The sequence below is a fragment of the Atheta coriaria genome, unplaced genomic scaffold (genome assembly GCF_025399875.1).
Source record: "Atheta coriaria isolate IRGN ID8LTWV9N9 unplaced genomic scaffold, Caltech_Dcor_3.1 hic_scaffold_3_pilon, whole genome shotgun sequence".
NCBI classification, from domain to species: Eukaryota; Metazoa; Arthropoda; class Insecta; order Coleoptera; family Staphylinidae; genus Dalotia; species Dalotia coriaria.
In genome coordinates, this window is record NW_027045445.1 from 9,189,649 (window position 1) to 9,211,787 (window position 22,139).

The following is a 22,139-nucleotide window of genomic DNA, read 5'->3' on the forward strand; positions in this document are numbered from 1 at the left end:
ACGCAGTTTGTTGTGCAAATTGCGAGACTTCCATCTTCTCTGAAGCATCAAGGCAATAAATATTACATTCGAAGGCTAACAAAGTAGTTTGTTTGCTCAAATTCGTGAGTTTATCACAACGTTTAATAATTACAATTGCTTCCAACTAAAACACATTCAAAATTACTCTGATGACAATGTTTTTAATCAAAACTGATTACAATTATGAATAATACTAACGCACAGATACAGAGAGACTTCCAACCGAAATCAAATTTGGTGGTGGTGAATAAGAACCTCTGCAAGAGTGTCAGCAACATGAACATGACATATAATGCAAACACAAACATATACCATCCGAATAATTCATTGTAAATTGCAACAACTTTATTCACGAGAATATGTAGTTTCTTCCACTGGATGACATCGTGTTGATTATGCTTTGTATTAAAATTTCCAATTTTTTCTAGTTCCAGGAAAACTGATGGTTTTTTATTGTCGATATATTCTTTAAGAAATGCGTTGAGAGTATTTACACGTACACAAAGTTCTTTCAGAATACTCCAGTTGACAGTGTTTATTATAAAAACATATAAATCTAAGATTGCGTGAATAATATGCTGGAGAAAACTCGAAGAATATAGAAAACCAACTATTATGAATAAAATGTTGAACACAACATACACGATTGCAGCTTTAAATTTAATATGATCATTTTTTAGATAAAATGATTTTGATGAAAGCTGTTTATTGTGAATGATGAAATCAATCTCTTCAAATGCAGTAATCATACTGTTAAATTGATGGTGTTGAAAAATGTTGATTCGTAGTATTGTATTTACGATGAGAAACAATCTCATTGATATTGCTGTTGCATCCATTAAAATACTGCTTAATCTTTTTATTCCTTTATAAAGGTCTTCAGCCAGGACTACAGTTAATACAATCCATATTAACGTTGTTATAGTGTTTTGTGCTATTCTGAGCTTTTGGTTATTAAGGTAATATTTAGTTGGAAGGACACCGAAGATTTTCGCGAGTTTAATGAAGCAATCGTCCATGTTTATGACCCGCACATTGAATATGTAGTAAATTTAATTTTTGGAATATATCGGTGAAGAAAATGACAATAAACAAGTAAAATGAATGGTTTAACAATACAACAAAGAATATAATACTAGAATAAGTAAATAAGTACATAGTAAAGATTGTGCACACAATATTATTTATTATGTATTGCCACAACAATGATTTTTTACAAGTATACAATAAATGAATATGATGATTATTGGAATTATTTAATTTATCACTTCAATATGATGACCACTCTAGAATAAGTACATAAATGCTACAAAGGATGGGTAGTTGATGGACTGAAATTGAAAGCAATTGAAGTTCTTTTATTGTCATATGGTGTTTGAAACTCTTAAAATGTATAATAAAATAAATTTTTTAAATTATTTTGTGTCGAAAGACACAGTCGAACTTTTTTCTTAAAATTTTCCGTTGAAACTGTCGATACTAGATTGAGATTATCTCGACAACCAGAAGGGCTACAAAAAGAGAACATCATATTCTTGATCTTTGAAGAATTCTCTACAAGGCTTCATATTTTTTGTACAACGAACAAATTTGAATTAAAAAAATTAAACAAAAGATTTTGTCATAAAAAAGGCAAAACTTTTCAACTTTTTTTATCAATAAATAAAAATTGGAATTTTTCAATTCTGATTTCGGATTCTGAGAGTTTCTTAAATTTTAATTAAAATATTTAAGAGTAATATTGTTCCAACACTAATCGTGTAGGCCCTATTGAGACTTTTAATGTAATTTAAATTGTGACAAAACTTGACACTGTAAGGCTGATTATTATCAAAACAGTTTATTTTAGAACAAAATTTTATTAAGATAAAGTATGTAGAATCACATGTTCTTCAATATTCAGTAATAAAAAATACAAATTTTCAACTTTTATTTTTTACTTTGGAAATGATGGAGAAAATAAATAAACTAGTTTTTCGAACATATATTGAAAACCATTAGAGATACAGAAAAATGGTTTTCATATTCGTATGTAGAATTAAATTTTATGTTATATAACAGGTTAAAATTTTCACTTATTAACACTTATGTAATAATTAAAAATGGTCAATAACTTAAAAACTAATTAAGATAGCGCAACCAAACCAGGACGAATGGATTCCTGGCATTATTTTACATCAGTATGGAAAGTTTGGAGAAAATCTGAGTGGTGGTTGAATTTGTTCAGTTTTGAATTTACCACCCATTTTCCGAAATAATGATGTTATCGGAAAACTGACTAGATATCTTTCATCCCCTTGGAAAACTCTATCGATTGGCGTTTTCCATTTTCTCCTAGCTCAACATTCATTTTTGAGGCCCAAAAATAGTTAAGTGTAACCTCTTGACTCTTCTTAAGTGGTCTTTGGTCAACTTCATAGAATCAAAAAACTAAATCTGCCATTTTATAGATCCTTATCGTGGCATGAAGAAAGTGCAAGAATTTCCTTTCTATCTTTATTACTTTCCGAAGAGATTGCGTCGGAAAATCAATTTTTACTTATTCCAAAGGACAAATTTTAAAGCTTTATCATATGTAGAATTCTGTGCTAAGCACAATGCCGTTATCCGTTTTTGCATATCTTTATTAATTACTGAGATAAACGGTTTTTAAGTGTTGGTGGAAGTTCACGGTTCTTTTAAATGCTTGTAGGTATATGTTGAACGGTAAGTTCTAAAGAGCTACAAGTTTTATTAATAAGTTTATTCAAAGTCCCTTTACACAATGGTATTGTTTTTTTAAATAATTAAAATTACCAAATTAAATGTCAGGCGCCTCCGCCATATTTTGATTAATAATATGTATTTTTTATTAAATGAAGAAAATTAAGATTTTATTATTGATTATGCAAGAGGGAATTGATCTGAATGATTTATTTTAGTACATTATTTTAAAATACAGTGGTAGGTAGTAGTTGCAATGGTTTAGTAAAAATATCGTTTTGGCGATATTGTGAGGGTATAGCGTACAGTAAGTGTTTACTTAACTTTACTTAGCTTACATTATTTTAATTAGACGTTTAGTTTAAAAGATATACGCATAAAACTATTGAATACAATTTTATTAATACCGGCGTCAATAGGGCCTTAATTAATGGTTGTCAAAGAAAAGTTTACTAAAATAAATGATTCATACTGTTATGTTTTATTATAATCCGAAGAAAAAATTTCAAAATACAAAAATTTAATTTTTGACATAAAAAACATTAAACCGTGAAAAGATTTCGTCATAAAAAAGGCAAAACTTTTTCATTTTTTTTATCACAAAATAAAAATTGGATTTTTTATGTTTTGATTTCGGATTCGGGTAGTTTGTTTAATTCTAATTCATTTATTTAAGTACAATTTTTATGTAGCACTTGTCATTTAGGCCTTATTGACAATTTTAAAGAAAATTTTGACTTCGCACAAAAACGAATTTTATTATGGTAATTATTATCAAAACGGTACATTTTAGAACAAAATGTTATTATGATAAAATATTCCAAATCACACTTTCTTCAATATTCTGCAATATAAAAATTTACGAAAAAGTGCGATCCTGTCTTTCAGCAGAAAATAATTTAAGCAAAAAAGTTTGGCCCTGTCTTTCGACACTAAATAATTTTAACTAAAAAGTTTGGCCCTGTTTTTCGATCCAAAAAATTTTAATGAAAAAGTTCGACCCTGTCTTTCGACCCAAAATAATTTTAACAAAAAAGTTCGACCCTGTCTTTCGACACAAAATAATTTTAACTAAAAAGTTCGGCCCTGCTTTTCGACCAAAAACAATAAAAAAATAAATAAATTACGGCCCTGTCTTCCGAAGGAAATTAATTTTAAATATTAATTTGTAGAAAAATAGGCATTTTTGACGAGCTATTTAGGGCCTTTCCAGGAGGTTTGAAGGGTTATAAGAATATGCATCGTTTGAAGCGTGTCTTAGACTATAATATAACGCAAAGAAACTTAACATAAATTAAATAGTTTACAAGATATAGAGTGTTTTTCTCTTCATGTTTCTAACTTTTTATAAATAAACCAATTTTGTGTGGGCATTTTAGTACACTTCTTGAGGATTTCGTGAATTTAAATAAAAGATATACTATTAAGGACATCTTAAACTATAATATGAAAGCAAGAAGCTGAAAGTAAATGAACTTGTTCACGAAATACGGAGTGTTTTTTAAACCATGAATAATATTGATCAATATTGTAAGCAACAAGTAGTTTAATTCAATGTTTTGATCCTGCATATTGAATTAAAACGATTACATAGGTAGTAATCAATTGCAACATAGTAAACATCAACGAATTATCAATATTGAAAAATCCAGCCGCTGAACAAACAACGCTTTGTAACCCAGTTTGTTGTGCAAATTGCGAGATTTCCATCTTCTCTGAAGCATCATGGCAATAAATACTACATTCGAAAGCCAACAAAGTAGTTTGTTTGCTCAAATTCTTCATTTCATCACATCGCCTTACAATTACAATTAGTTCCATCTAAAACAATCCATAATTAATGTTATAACAATGTTGTTTAATCAAAAGAAATTACAATTTGGAATAATATTAACGCACAGAGAAACCCAGATTGCCAACCTAGTTCAAATGGGGTGAATAAAAATCTCTGCAAGAGTGTCAACACCATTAACATTACGTATAATACAAATATAAACATAAACCATCCAAACAATTCATTGTAAATTGCTACAATTTTGTTCACAAGGATATGTATCTTAATCCATGTGATAACATCGTTTTGTTTATGCTTAGCATACAATTTTGCATTCAATTTTCCAATTTTTCCCAATTCCAGAAACAGTAATGATCTTTTGTTGTTAATAAATTCTTTAAGAAATACATTAAGAGTATCCAGACGCACACAAACATCTTTCAGAATACTCCAGTTGACTGTATTTATTATAAAAACATATAAATCAGAAAATACCTGAAGAATACTCAGTAAATAATCTGATGTTAATACAAATCCAACCATAATAAACAAAGTGAAGAACAAAATATAAACTACCACAGCTTTAAATTGAAGATATTCACTTTTTACATAAAACGACTTTGTTAAAAACTGTTTACTTCGAATTATGCTATCAATCTCTTCAAAATAAGAAATCATAGTGTTAAATTTGTGGTGCTGAAAGATATTAATTCTTAATATTATACTGACAATTAGAAATAATCTCATTGATATTGCTGCTGCGCCCATTATTTAACACACTGCTTAAATTTAAAACCAACTTATAAAGTTTCTGCACACAAAATGACAGTTAATACAATCCACAATACAGTTACTACTATATTTTGAGCTATTCTAAGGTGTTGATAATTGTTGTGATATTTAGATGGAACAACACCGAAGATTTTCGCGATTTTGATAAAACAATCGTGCATTTCGACTTACAAACATTTAATGAATTTATTAACAGGGCGTGATATTAACAAAGCATTGAGTGGAAAGTAGACGAATCAATACAGAAACACAATATTTTATTATGAAATATTTAAATAAAAAATAAGCATGAACTCGGATGCAAACACGCAAAATATTAACTTCATTATTAATGTTAATATCTGTGATACTCATATGTTTTATGTAATTCGTATATGCGTCGTAGCTTACTAATAACAACATTTGGTCAAAGCTGATAAGCTATTCACGATCATCAATTCTATTAAATAATGAAAAAAATAATCCTTAATAAGGAATCTTAAGAAATTTCACTAAAAGCAGTATTCCATAGTGTTCTAAATATTATTATCTACATTTTAACCAATAATTCATATGATAACGAAGATAATAAAGAAATCAAATCAAAATCTCTCAAAAATTGCCAATTGTTTAGTGGGTTGGCTACCATAAACTACGACGTACGTCCATTTTCCTCAAATTGAACCAGCACTATAACGTACGTAGTAATCAACTGCAACATGATAAACAACACAGAATTATCAATATTGAAGAATCCAGCAGCGGAAAACCCAAAGTTCTGCACTCCACACTGATGAGCAAAGTGTAAAATGCGTTTTCTATCATCTTTCGCCCCACAAAATACTGCAGCTTCATATGCTAACAAAGTTGTAGATTTACTTTGCGTTGAAACTGTATCGCATTCTTTTACAATCACAATTATTTCAGCCTAAAAACAACACAAATATATTATTGCAACCTAACTCTAGTTCTGAACAAAATAATTACAATCCTATACAAAGTTAATGTAATAACATTTGAAAAATCCAAATTAAGTCGAAACCCAAAGTCCAGGAACTCTTGCAGCAAGGTCAACAACAGCAACATGGCGTACAACATCATAATAAACACATGCCATCCGAATAAATCATTATACAACGACACAATTTTATTCATATGCAAGTGTAATTTATTCCACTGCAAAACATCAAACTGCATTTGTTTTGATTTGTGATCTCCAGCCACTTCTATCCATCGCAATGAATTTGTTTTTGAATCGTTTATAAACTGCGATATTAAATCATTCAATTCATCCAATCTCACACGGATACCTCTTAAAATACTCCAGTTTACCGTATTGATTAGTAATATATAGAAATGCGTTGTAGCATTAAGGAGATTCATCCATTCAAAGCCAGGTTTATGCCAAACTAATATCTCAAAATATTCCAGTATCCAATAACTCGCAAAAACCAGAAACACTTTGATCTCAATGAATTGATACTTATTTTTAGTGGTTTTATTTTTATTTTTATAAATAGCGTCAATAATATCAAAATTATCACGAATTTCGATGTATTTTGAATGCTGAAAGAGATTAACGCGTATAATTGTGTTGAAAATGATTATCGCTGTTATTATAATGACGGATGTGTCCAAAATGAAAAACCACGGTTTTTAACTTTAAATTGTTCCGGTGTTTTAAATGCTTTAGTCAGTATGATGTATTCCAAGCCGAGCCAAACTGAAAGTAAGATTACAGTTTGTGTTATGCGGAGAAGTTTGTTATTGTTGTGAATGTTTGATGGAATAATGCCAAAAAGTTGTGCGGTGGTCACGAAACTGTTTTTCATCTTGTGGGTATAAGTTTTCATACAAAACTGTAATAATATGAAAGAAAAACGTGAATAAACAACTTGAGTTATTGGCATTTTTGTTTTTGTTTACGTTTATGTTTAATTAGAAGTATTTCTTTATGCTTAATGTTATTTTACATAACATGTCAAAAATATAATTAATTAATCGTGTAGATTAATAGTTATTAGTGGAATTAATATGAAAACATGTCAGTTTTCTATAAGAAATCAATTATATTAAGTGCATTGTATTTTAAAGGTGTATAAGTGGTTGCCTAACATAAAACACCATAATTGATGATTATATTTTAAAAAATTGACTAAAAATCATTAAATTAATGAAATAAATATAGTAATAAATAGAATTAGTGTTATAATGAAAGGCTCATAAGTAAAATTACATTAATAATGAAAAAAATTACGATTTACACATTAAATAATCAAAATCCAATTCCATTCTGCTTTAGCTTATTTGCTCTGGTAAGTGCATTGCATTCACATGATGTATAACTGGTTGCCTAACATAAAATAACATAATTGAATTTTAATTTTTAAAAATTAACTAAAAACGTCTCAAAATCATTAAATGAAATAAAATATACATAATAATAAGTAAAATTAATATTAAAACATAACCTACATGTGCAATATTGCACTATTAATACAAAAAATTACAATTTACACAATAAATATTCAAAACTCAATTTCATTCTGTTTTAGATTATTTGCTCTGGTCTACTTTGCAAAATTCCACTCTCCGCACACACACACACACATCCACGACCACACACGTCAGACCGGTAGCTCTCGAAACATCACAGTAGAACATAACAACACTCAATGACGACGACTTTGATTTATATAAAATGATTACGACCGCTGAAATTCAATTCCCCAAGTGTCAGAAACATTTAGAACGTCGATAAATCAAATTTAAGTTGAATAAACGAAAACGCCGATGTGGCAGCAGCGCCTGTGCCTGAATAGAGGACGAGAACACATCAGAGGAATGTGCGCGAATCCAACAATAGAAAACAATATTTTCCATTTATATATTTGACGTTCCTCATCCGCCTCCATCTTTTTTTCGCAACACGTTTTTCGTTACATTTCTATAGGATAATAGTTTATTGCGTGAATGAATCATAAGTTTATTTTTTTTCTGTGCCGAACAATAATAAATAACTACTTGAATCTCCAACGACGTTATATTTGTGTTTAATTAAATAAGTAATGGCGCTGAAATCGTGTTTTCTTGTGTTTTGCGTTCGTCTGCTTCAATTTCATCTCATTTGCCTTACAATTTGTAGGAAAAGTTAAATTGAAGTTAATTTATTTCTGAATGCAAACGTACGCAATATTCTCGCTCTCCGGTTGGGGGCCTGGAAGATTAAACGAAAATATAATTTCGTTTTCATAAACCAATTGCAAATTACGCTTTGCAACAATAACAATGTAGATGTTTTCATTTTAATTTCAATCGCAATATTACAAAATCTTAAACTGTTTCGGTTGAAATATATCATTGACTTTAATTGTGATGGTTTATAATTTCGATTTAAAGCGCATACAGTTTGTTTGCATGTTTTTCAATTTGATTGAGTACGTACAAGAAAGTAATGTGCGGGCAGAATGAATGGCAACTTTGTGCATACTTTTTACAGCTAAAGAAGGATGCCAAAAGAAACAAGCGAGATGATATTATGTTAAACAGAAAGGGTGGAAGCGAAAGCGAAGAGCGTTTGGCATGCGCTGCCATGGAAACAGCTCCAAATGATGTATCGATCCGCGAATACATCCGCATCTTCGTCTTGCTCGCACCCTCCCGCCGAAGAACCGCTCTATTTGAGGTTATGTCATCTCTGTTTCGCGCGCTCTGTTTGCGTAACGCTTTTATTTCGCCGGAATGGCGCTCATAATGCAATGTCAACTGGGTTGCGGAACAGACCGATCATATTAGCATCGTATTTAACAATCATTTGATCAGAAAACATGTGTTCACATCAATTTATCTAAAAGATTAATTTTAATACGCAATTAAATGGTTTAACATATTTTTACGTCGGGGATATTTGTCAGGATGTGCACAAATTGGCAATAATAAAAAAATACGCGCGGAGAATACTAAAGAGAGGCGACAACGTAAAAAATGCCGGCTCGGTACAGTCGTCGGTGACGCGAGTGAATCAATAGACTCGAGGCAATATTCATTTCGATGCGAAATTTGTCATTCATCCCGAGAAATTGGATGGGAATTTATGATTGAAATGAATATCAGACGATGGCGACGCTCGATGATGCGGAAAATAATATGCGCGCTCACATCACCATCACAATCCATGCAGAATGGTTGTTGAATATCTTGAAAATTGCATTTCACCTTCGAAATATTTATATTCTTACATACCTCCGGAGTGAATTTTAAGCATCTACGCTGTGTTACATGTAGGCAACCCAAAATACAACTAAATTACTCGCAACGACCGCTAGATAGCTTAAAACATGAAATGTCAATGCAAAGTCTGAATATCTCGAAATATTTGAATATTTCTACGTTGAATTGAATGTAGGCAACTTATATTACAAAAAGGTACTCATATCGACCGCTAGATGTCTTACTCACATTTTACCTTCTAAATAAATATTTTACGTTGCACCGCTAGATGTCTAATAACATGAAATGTACTTAATACAAACTTTCAAACTTTCATCTTGAAAATTGCATTTTACCTTCTAAATAAATATTTTTACGTCGCATTGTATGTAGGCAACCCAAAATACAAAAAAGTTACTCATACGAACCGCTAGATGGCTTAAAACATGAAATGTCAATGCAAAGTCTGAATATCTCAAAATATTTGAATATTTCTACGTTGAATTGAATGTAGGCAACTTATATTACAAAAAAAGTTACTCATATCGACCGCTAGATGTCTAAAAACATGAAATGTACTTAATACAAACTTTCAATATCTTGAAAATTGCATTTTACCTTCAAAATAAATATTTTTACGTTGAATTGTATGTAGGCAACCCAAAATACAACAAAAACTACTCATTACGACCACTAGATGTCTGAAAACATGAAATGTACTGAATGCAAATTCGCAATATGTGAGCACATTGTATATTTCATCAAAACACAGTGTTTGAGTTTGATGGCGGGGGGTGGATGAGCGGAAGGAGCGAGACGGTGAGAGTTTTGTTGGAAAACTTCGTCGAGCAACTTGATATAGTTAAGGCCAGCATGAATAATGCATGGATGCAATTTTCGTCCTACAAACTTTAGCAATATTTTATCAATTTCAACTTTATTTACGTACAAACTAAAATTTATAACTCTTGTCATAATTTCGTACGGTTTTGTTGTTGTCTGACTGTTTCCATTTCAACTAATATAAACTGAATTGCAGATGAAAGATAAAACTAAAATATACAAAACCACAAATAGATCTATAACAAAACGAAGAAGACAAACCACATACATATATATATATATATATATATATACTTGTACCGCAGCAATTGAAACAACTTGAAAATGTGTATCGGGCAAAGCTTTTAGTTTCCATTTTGTTTCGCCCATTGTGCTATTATGCGATCTTATTTCTCTTTATTGCATAATGCTACATTTACATTGTTTCGATGCGTCCATTATGTGTCTTTGCGTGTACTGCAAGTGCCGTTCGCATCGGACACGTAGGCAACCCTTTTTGTTCTTACAATTCGTACCTACGACACATAAACAAATATCTATTCAGGGCCAGAGTTCTGTTTGTCATTTTATTGGTTACGCGTGTTGCAACTAGTTTAGTTCATGCTACTTTATAGAATAATCATTTTATTGTCTACAGATTAGTAATACTGGTTGCCTAGATGAACTTGTGGAATATTATTAAAAGAAAAACATGATTATAAACATTTTTATTAACAAAAACTAATTTTATATTCAATTTTAATGAATATTTTCGTTTTAAAATGTCAAAATTCTGCAACACTGCACTTTATAATATAGGCAACCCAAAATACACCAAAAGCATCAAAAGTTTTCTTTTATAATGTTTTTAAGAGTAATTTACCAATAAAAAACGAAAATAATTCCGCGTGATTCAGCCTCAATCCATGTTATTGTACGCCAATAATTTTCCGGGGCGCAAAAGTGCGTTATCAAAGTAAAATCTCGCGTAAAGTTTCTCGCACAAGTAAAACTTTTTGTAAGCACATGTATGAATGAGATGAATGCCTGGTCCTAAGCAGCAAGCAAAACTTTTCAATCTTATTATCAAACTTTCCTAGTCGGAATCGACTTTTCGGTCTTATTCTCATTGCGTTCCCGTTCTCCAAAGTGCCGTCTGTCTCTTTCCGCTTTTGGCGACTCTCTGCCTCCTCACCAACTGCCTGGGAACTTTCAAAATGAACTGATTTAATTCCGAATATGATTACGCTCGGCGAATTTAAAATTCAAACTAAATGCGGAATATCATTTGCGTTAACCCATATGTATGTAAATTATGGACTCGGCGCATCATATCATACGAGATCATATACCAACAAGGTGGAAAATGGACGTGGAAAATATAAGACTACAAAAGTTACGAGGCATTCACGTCGTTTGCTATCGGAGTTTAGTATTAATGAATGTGAGTGTATTAAAGGCTGGGATAGAAAAGTTGTCGTTTTGCAATTTTCCAAATCTCTATTACCAGCGGCGGAGGAGGAAATACTGACAACATAAATATTCCTGCTTCTAAGGCCTGCAAGGAATAAAAGCATTCTATAATTCCATTTCATCTTTTCCTTATAGCTTATATCCTTTCATCCCTTTTATGTTACGTTCCGCTGAAAAGTTTTCTTTGAAAGAAAAAAAACCATTCAATCTAACCTCAATACATAACCTAACCTCTAAAAACATGACAAGTTGAAGTTGAGGTTATAAATCCAATAGAATACATAAATCATTAGCTGATTAGACCCTTGGTTGAGCATGAAATAAATTCTGGCCCAAAAGTGGCTTGTGTTAATTGTTGTTATGCGCAAGCGGTGCGTGTGGTGGTGCGGTTGGCGCGGCGGGTACACGTGTGCGTGCGGCGGCGGCTGCAGGGCGCGTGGGCCGCATGGTGGCGGCGCGCCGCGCGCCGCCGGCAAGTGGGTTCGAAATAAAAGGGTCCCCGGACGGTTGACCCTCCACGAAACGACACTAATTCAACCACCTGTTGGCATCGGTTTTTCGGTCGCAGAGCGCGGCGGCGGCGTCGGGTCGCCGGCACTTTTCATCCGGCGGGCTGGAGCTGCTCCCACTAGACTCGATTTGGTTTCACATCAAATATTTAGTCAACAATTAGTGCGGATATCGTAAATTAATATTCCATCAACTAGAAGGAAGCTACAGATTTAGAACAGCATTTGAATTGAATGCATTATTAATGCGAGTGTTAGTAAATGTTAGTAAATTCGAGAAGAGAGATTGGTACACCTGCAGTGCCAACGGAAAATCCTAATACGGGAATTAATAATGGAAATACTGAAATTATATTGTAACAGATTTTAATGCTAAGTAATTGTAATTTTGTAAAATAATTTTTTGTGCAAAAAAAATGTTTTTCGTGTTTTAATGCAGAAAAGTGTTTTTTATTAGTAAAAAAAGTAACTAGAGGAGCGGCCATTTTATAACCAAATAAAATTTTATCATTTTCTAGTTTTATATTGGTAAAAAACTGTATCTAACAATTTTTACTTAATTTTTATCAATTTTCTCATATTTTACCATTTTTTTTGCAAAAATTTGAATAAATGGTAACATAACTAATTATATTCTTATTTTAGGACATATCGTATGTCGCAAAATTCTCAATTTTCATGTAACACACTAAAAACATGCTAAAAATGCACTTTAGTGCCATCTACGTTTGAATTATGTAACTAAAACTACTCTAACAGTTAATATTTCTCTACAAAAAGTAGTCTATTTGCTTTTTCCTAATCAAAAATATTTTTATACAAAATTTTATCAAAATTACTTCAATGGTTTTTGTGTGAAAGCGTCACTAACACACAAATACACATTTTTATGATTAGTAAAAATATTTTTATCTTTATTGAAATTGCTTTCTAAGTAGAACATTCTCGAGAATATAAAATATAAAAGAGATTGCTAATAATAAATAAATAAAGCAAATAAAACCCCAGCTTCCTTTGATATGTCACTGCAACATTTCAGTTTCCCCGCCGGAGAAAAAGAAGAGCCCGAACAGTAACTTTAGTTGCAACTGCAAACAAAATCCAACAAATCGCATTTGCTCGAGTTTTGCTCCAACTATTCAATACCCTTATTTTCCCCGGTTGCCATCGTGCACTATTTTCTGAAATGCGGCGATAGATATACACCAGCAATGCTTTCCAGAAAGCTTTTCATCTTTTTGAGTTCCTTGTTTCATTTTGTTTCGATTCTGAGTGAAACACACACACACACAGACCGCATAAAAACGCACTTACATACATTCAAACATTAAACACACAAGAATTGTTTTCTATAGAAAAGAAGAAAAAAAGAAAAAATCCGTAACATTTTCCAAAGAATTCTTCGTTTTAAATATTTTCATGAGATTACATTTAAGATACACCGCGAGTTTTTTGTATTAAACTTTTCCTATTGATACTTTCAATGCGCACAATGTTGGATACCAGCATGGGCGTATAGAGGAGGCAGGAAGAGCGGCGAGGGGAAATGTTTTACGAGCGTTTTATTGATTCAATTAAAATTTCTATTCGCATTAAATGTTTTACGACTGTGTTTCCTAAGGTCGATGGGAGCAGCGCAATCATTTTTAGTTATCTGAAATATTTTAAGTAAAAATACACGCAAATTAAGTAAATTAAACACCAATCCAATAATAACTGTCAAATAAATATTGCGGTTGGAAAATAATTCAAAATTTAATCGAAAAACCTGTTTTGTTTGTTGATTGTGGGTTATTTACTTAAAAAATATGAGATTTAATTAAAACATTAAAAAAATGTCGAAATAAAAGCAAGTTTATTATGAAAGTTGTTTTATAATAAAATTAAATAAAAATCGGTTAAAATATTTGTGAAAATGTTGAAATATTCTAAATATTTAAAGATAAAAAGTGGTATTTTAAACATCAACGCCCAAATCCGTGAGTAAAGTACTTTAGTCACGGGTTTTAGTCACGGGGTGGAGCTTGCGCTTGCGCATTTGTCAAATCAAAGCATGCGCTACTCTAGTGGCGACGCGACACGCCATTTATAACTTAAAATTTCAAAAGACAAAAAAGTAATAAATTAGGCAACTTTTTAAGCATAAAAATTGTTACATAACCTATTTTCAAACAATTTTCTTTCATTTCTAGTAAATAATTTTTATTTTTTAAGTTTTCATTTAAAAACAATGAAAACAAAAGCAAATTAATAAAATTAAACACAAATTCAATAATATATCCACAAATAAATGTCAAACATATAATTATAATAAAAAACAATTCAAATTTTACCTCAATTTCAACCAAAAACCAGTTCTGCTTTGTATCTGGTCGCTTATTTACTTAAAATACGCAATTTAATTAAAACATTAAAAAATTTTGTGAAATAAAAGCAAGTTTATATTATGAAAGTTGTTTTATAGTGTATAATTTAATAAAAGCCAGTTACATTACTCGTATATTTGCGTGGAAATGTCGAAATATTCAAAATATTTTTATCACCCACCTGGAGTAGGTACACATTTTCATTACAACCGAGCTTATTTTGATGAGATTTTTATTCGCAATTAAAAACTGAATGCATTTCTGGGCAGCGTTTTGTTTTAATCGCATTAAAAGCATGATAATACATCAAACATAAAAGAGTATTCATTGCGAGGAACAAGTTATACACACACACACACACACATACACATCCCATGCATATGTATGTAGAGAAATATTCTTGTATTCAATACGATGATGAGTCGTGCACGGAGCACTCTGTACGTGTATGAGCTCGTGAGCTTAAAAGCTTCTCCCCTTCTGCTGGCGGCATCGCATCTGGTCGATAAAAAGAAGTTTATTCACCCCGACATTCAGCAATCTGCTGCAACGAATGTTTCAAATCTTGATTTTTATAAAACACGTTTTAAAAGCGCTCATAAACAACGCATAAATATATATTTCATGACTTTTTTCCTAGTCTAGCTGATTGTATTTTTTATTCATACCGGAATTTACATTTTTGTTTGTTTGTTTGCTCTTCTTTGAAAAACAAATTTAACTTGTAAATTGTATCATTTAAACATTATTCCCGAGCGCAATTTGAATTTGTTTATTTTTATTTTTTCTTATTTTTGAAGCAAATTACTTTTTGCGAAACGTGAATTATAAAAATTACATAGTATAAAGTGGAAATCTAAAGTAATACAAGAATAAATATAAGAAGATTGCAGATTTATACGCAGAACCGAGTAAAATTGATTATACAAAATGTTGCAGCAAGATTTCTCATCTGCGCGCAAATATTTGCGCGATAACGATGTTTCTCAAACGCACACACTTCAAATATATTTATATTTTGCTCCAGTTAGAGGTTATGTATGCGTCGGTAAAGTTGCGCACATTCCCTGCGTGTTTCACTTACCGCAAACACTTTGTATGCGAGCGCACGACGTAGAAACCAAAACGAAAAACGAGGAATTTCGGGAACGAATGGAAATTTTATTCGAAATAAAGTTGGGTATTAAAACTTTGAAATAAGGCTTTTCGTTTATGAATGTTAATAATTTACTTTGCATATATTCCGTTCTTGAAAGCGGCCATGGACGAAGAGAGGTGCACGCGAATGCTGAAGCAGGACGAGAGTAGAATGAAGAAGGAGGAAGAAGGGGAGGGGGAATGTCGTATATAACTTGAGAACATTTCCCAACGTTTATTTCCTGTCTTCTTCTTCGTTTTCGTTCTACAAGTTTACATTTGCGCACTACCACTGAGAGGGCGCCACGGTATTCATATTAGAGGATTAGGCAACATACAACACACATCAATATAACTATTTTGTATAAAATTAAAATAAATCATAAAAATTTTGTTTTTAATGAATTTGATGCAAAATAAACATTCCTCACTCTGTTTATCTAAGATTTTGCCCCAGGCAAACCAAATATTAATTGTAAATACTAACATTGAGTGATTAAAGTATTTTTGCTGTTGTTGCTTTTCTATTAACAGAGAATAAATTGTATCACACACAGTCGATTTTTATGACAGTGTGTGAGGCCGTGTGTACATTGTGCACAAGCACCCCTTCAATTTTCTGCGCTACTCTTTTCCATCCACGAGACTGCGCCCTGCGCACACATTGCTTTGTGGCCCGGAAATTTCATTTTATAACTTTACAACTACAATGGCTTCGTAGATGGGTTCTACACGCGCGTAACGTGTGTTTGCATAAATATTTGAGAAATGGGAAACGCCCGAAACGTTCATTTCGGTCGAAAGTTGAAAGAAAACAAGTTGAAACATAAATCAAGTTGGGAATTGAAAATGAATCTGCATTGTAGGTTAAAATTATTACTTTATTTATTGTATGCAACCCGTTCTACTCATGGAGAATCATGAAAAGAGTGGTTGGAGGGAGTTTTAAGGTTAAAATTGGTAACAAGCATAATAAATCCCTACTAATATTATAAATGCGAAAGTCCTGATGTTTGTTAAACTTTCATGCAAAAACTGCTTAACCGATCATCATGAAAATTTGTAAACATTTTCTTAGTGGTCCCCGAATGGTTATAGGCTACTTTTTATTTAATAAAAAAAGTATTTTTTAAATAAAATAAAGAAATTGTTTAGCCAATAATACCTCTGCATCTGGCTAATTGACTACTTTAACGCCATCTAGCATTCCAGCAATGAAGCTCAAACCTAAGTACTATAGTACCATCACACTGTATTATCACACTGTATTACCGACAGCTACCTCAACATCAAATCCAATTGACTACACTATGGAGACTGTACACTATACTTCCATAAACTATATTTTAAGCAATTTTAAACTTCCCGCCATTCTACTTCATTGTTACTTCTTCTGTGACTACAGACGCGTACGGAAGCAACTTCATTATTTTAAATGTTCGCGAGCGAAGCCGCGGGTTAAAGCTAGTAATGTTATAAATGTGAATGAGAGTGTAATTGTTTGTTTGTGACGCTTTTATGCAAAAACTACGGAAGTTATTTTGTTAAATTTTTGTGTAGAGGTGTATTTGATCAAGGAGAAGGTAATAGACTCCTTTTTATCACAAAAATATCAAAGAAAAGGTGAAAAATTGGGGATAAAAGTTGTTATAGAGGTATAATCATAGTTATAGTTATATCATTTGCATCCAGATGGCCTTATGGTCTATTAATGTCATTTTTCATTTCTTAAGACCAAAATTATGAATTACCTATTCAGCACAAAATAAGCCCAAAAACAAGAAAATAATAAAAAGCTACGTAAAAAAAGTTGCATAACCTAATATTTTACTATATTCACTAATAATAACCTTTACATAACCTATTTCTGCATAAATTCTGTTTTATTTCCAGTAAATATTTATCTAGTATGATTTTCCGCCGGAATATTACAAAAACAAAAGCTCTGGAGTAAAAGTAGTCAAAGGAGTGCGCTGGACCGCCAGGAATATCCAACTCACACGCGCCAATAAGCTGGAGCTTTTCCCACTTTGGTGCCTAGTACGACCCGATGTGGCGGCAATAATTCGCCGCCTCTTCTAGCCTTTAGCCACAAATCGGGCGGAAAGTGGCGCGATTACCAGACGCGATATTCTTTCCGTTTGACACGCATTAACCTTTGAACAGGCGCAGCGCGCCGATAAAAAATCACACAAAGTAAAGTTAAAAATACGAGTACCTAATGAGTAAACATCGAAACTAACGAAGCGAAATCCTGCTCAAAGCGCTTTTTCGCAGATCATTCAACCAGGAAACCGGAACACAAGAAATATAATAAATGCATGGATGAATCATAGGTGTATCATTGATATCAGTTATTGAGAAAATGGTTTGTCCTTGACATTGAATGCGCACAGGGAGAATGGAAACAGGGGCACTCGGGCAAAGGCAGAGTGAGGAAGGTCGGTGGGTCAGGGTTGCTGATCGTTGACCTAGGGGATTCCCTCGGCTGGCTGGCGGCGGCGACGCCCGCCGTGCCATTTTCACTCGAGCACACACCGAAGCGTACTTTTCCTTTTTCTCGGCGGGCGTGCGGCACGCGCCGCGCGTCTCGGGCTTTGGGTTCTCCGAGTCGGGTTTGGATGTCCTATCTCGTGTGCGAGAACCCTCGGTTGCATTGGAGGTGTCGCGCCAACTCAGTATATCACTACGAATGTAGGTGACGATTCAACTATAGTGCTGCAACAGCTTCAGGGCCCGCCGCCGGTGGTGAACCGTATAATAAGCGCTTGGCGTGATGCCGTCTCGCCGTCGGAGGCGTGCCGCCGCTTCCGTAGTCGACAGCGTGCCGAAGCTGGCTTTCGGCACCGACGGCGGCGGCGGCGGCAGCGTATAAATGGGTAAGTAGATATGTGTGCTAAACGGTTTGGGGATTGCCCGCCGCTTGCTGCGATAAACGCCGAACATATCCTTTTCCTGAATGCCGCACACAACGCATTCAAAAGATGCTGCCTATTAAGTTGGGAATTATTACTGCCTTTACACAACAATAACAAAACATTATTATTCCACTGAATAATTAATTATTATGTTACAGTTTTTTTTATTTTTTACCAGCGACTTCGTCCCGGTAGTGTTTAATAAAAATGTAATTTGTTTTTACTGTGTCAATTCTATCAATAAAATTCGCAATTTTATTTTATAGAAATTAATTATATGCACTTCAGCGCGCCATCTCGGATTCAACTATTTAACTATAACTATGACTGAATCTCAATGCCAACTTTTATCCTTTAGAAAAGAGCTGTCTTTAGGGTTTTCCCAGCAATTATTCGAATTTTTCTCGCCGTAAAAACCATCCTTAGACTTTAATAAACATATTAAAAAAAAATTGGCCAAATTGGTCTAGGCGTTATTGAGTTATGCGCTTACCAACAGATTTTGCGATTCATTTTCATATTATAGATTTTCTTGATTGCGCAATCGCTTTGCAATTGACAATAACGAGCGCGCAAAACGTGCAGACCTACTGAACTGAATTACATCTCAGCTGGTGTGGATGAAATAAAAATAAAACTAATTAAAGTCGAATGGCAAAACGTGTGGCCGTTTATGGGCATTCCGAGTGTATTAGCTGTTTTAGGCGACATTTACAATTCAAACGATGTTTCATGGCTGATAACTCTTGATTTTTCCTCGGCTGAATTTAAATGTGCTTAATTAACAGCGCAGAACAGACTTGTTTTGGTATGGTGAGTGTCTGCAGGATTAGAAAAGAATGTCGTCTAGTTTAAAATACTCGTATTGTCATTAACATTGCCATTTCTGCGCGAAAGAGGCCTGCAACAAATCTGAGCTGATCTTATTTGACGTATTTGTAAAGAATAAAAGTCAAAGCATAATTTATTAACTCTTATGTGTAATATTTCAGTAGATAAACATGAGTATAGAGAGTATGAGTATATATTTTTTAAAATAATTTTATTTTATTTTTTGCTTAAAAATATTTTTTTTTGTTTTTATGAAAAAAATATTGCTTGTCTTTTAAAGCAAATATGCTCATTTCATGGAGAATTAATTTCTCATTGGTACAGTAAATTAGCCAGACATTTGCATTTAATATTTTTACAGATATTCCAATTTTATTAAAATCAGTTTAATGCTTTTTATTCAAAATTATTGTATTAAATCGCGCCAAAAATGGCAAAAAACAAATTGGACGATAGGCCAAGTTTGAAAGTTTTCGTCGTTTTGGTGTTTAATATTTTTCCGCTTTTGCCTTTGCCAAGTATTGTTTACTGCCGTTTATATTTAATATAATAAACGCAATATGCAAAAGTTTTTCTAGCCAATTGCAGTATCATCGAAAGTGGAGAATATTTTGGTTAACCAATTAATTAAAAATAACATTTTGTTATGCAATGCACGCAAGATATGAAATTTTTCGGGTTTAACTTACTCTATTAATGCATAAAACAATTTCAGGTTAGTTACAGCGCTTATAACTTAAGAACGGCTGGACAGATTTTGATGATCTATGATTTTTTGGATTCATCTTGGTCCGAACCTCGAATAGTAGAATAATTATTAAAATATTGAAAATTATGACTTAAAGGGTGTTAAATAAGAAATGAAATTTGTTATGGTGATTCTATCATAATTATAGCTAAATAATTGAGACCTAGATGGCGCTAAAATGCATTTTAAGCATTCCTCATTCCTTTAAAATAAAATTACAAATTTTATTGATAGAATCATAAAGTTAGGATCCAAGAAACAAGAAAATAAAATTAATTCAACTTTTACTAATAAAACAATGGCTACAAAATTATGGACAAAACAAAAATATTAATATAATATTAACAGTTTTAGCAAAATATTAACCCTCTATTAATTTGTATTAATACTTCCTTGCTCAAACCCAAAGTAAAACAATTATAAACGTACTTCAAAGCATCCAACAGCAATACCTATTATTATCAAACATACTCGTCTGTATGTACATTTAGAACTTGTTTGTGGCTTCATTCTCCTGCTACTCATATTACCTATCCCACCATAAATGCGTGATTACAGTTTATAGATTTTCAAATTCACATTGAGATTATTATTAGATCCATCATTACCATCCAAGCCAGCAAATACAACCGAAGGACAACCGAAATATTTGCATAATCACCATAATCACGATAATAACACGAATTTTGTAACACGAAATTAATAGTTAGTGAGCCGTGAGAAAAGGTGAGGCTGCGCGACAAAGACCACAACACTCACGAAGAGAGAACCGAAACGTGTAGTCAAGCATGTATTCAAATTACAGTTAGAAAGTAGTTTTCTATAAATAAACATAATTTAATGGATATTACAAGGTATTATATTATATTAAGTTTTATTTCATCAAAAGTCTACTTTTCATACAATATAACAACGTTAATTATTTATTTAAGTTAAGTTGATTTATGTTTTTTCTTTCTTCAAAAGTCTAAAAGCAATTCGTTTTTATTAATAATGTAAATAAATCACATTTGCACTTTGCTAACTTTACGCCCAACAAAGCGACGCGTTAAATTCTAAACATAGAAAACGTTTTATGTTTTATGAAGGTGGAAAACCATAAAGTCGAGATGGAGACGAGGGTAAAACGCAAGTGCGCATGCTGCCAACATTCAAATACGCACACATACCTACGGCGCACAGAGAAATTTCACGCAATTAGAACGGAAGCACTGATGACATCCGGTTTGGCTACTTTATCATCATCTGCAAATTAAATAGAGGACGAAAAATTAAAATTGAAGAATATTTCATGCTAGAATAACCAGCTAGGTTTATAAATTGCATTAATATAAAAATAACAATTTTTATGGCCTTATATTTTATTTTATAGAATTAAGAAATGTTAAAAATGCATTTGGCGCCATCTAGGATTCAATAATATGACTATAAATATAATAAAATCTCCATATAAAGTTTAATCGCTTATTTAACACCCTGTAAGTAATAATTTTAATATTTTAATAGTTATTCTGCTATTTGAAGTTAAGACGAATATGAAAAAGTATAGATCATCAAAATCTGTCCAGCCGTTCGTGAGTTATAAGAGTTTTAACTAACACAACTTTTTAATTTTGACTAAAAATTACGTTTAACTTAACAAATATTTATTTTTTTTACTTGAATGTATCCAAATACATATGATTTTTATCAACATTTACACATTTTAACGTCAAAATAATCAATTTTACAGCCAAAATACAACTGACATCCACTTTAGCTACTTTATAATCATCTGCAAAATAAATAAAACACGAAAAATTGAAATACATCCACTTCGGTTTATAAATAACACGAAATTGATATAATACTCGTTAA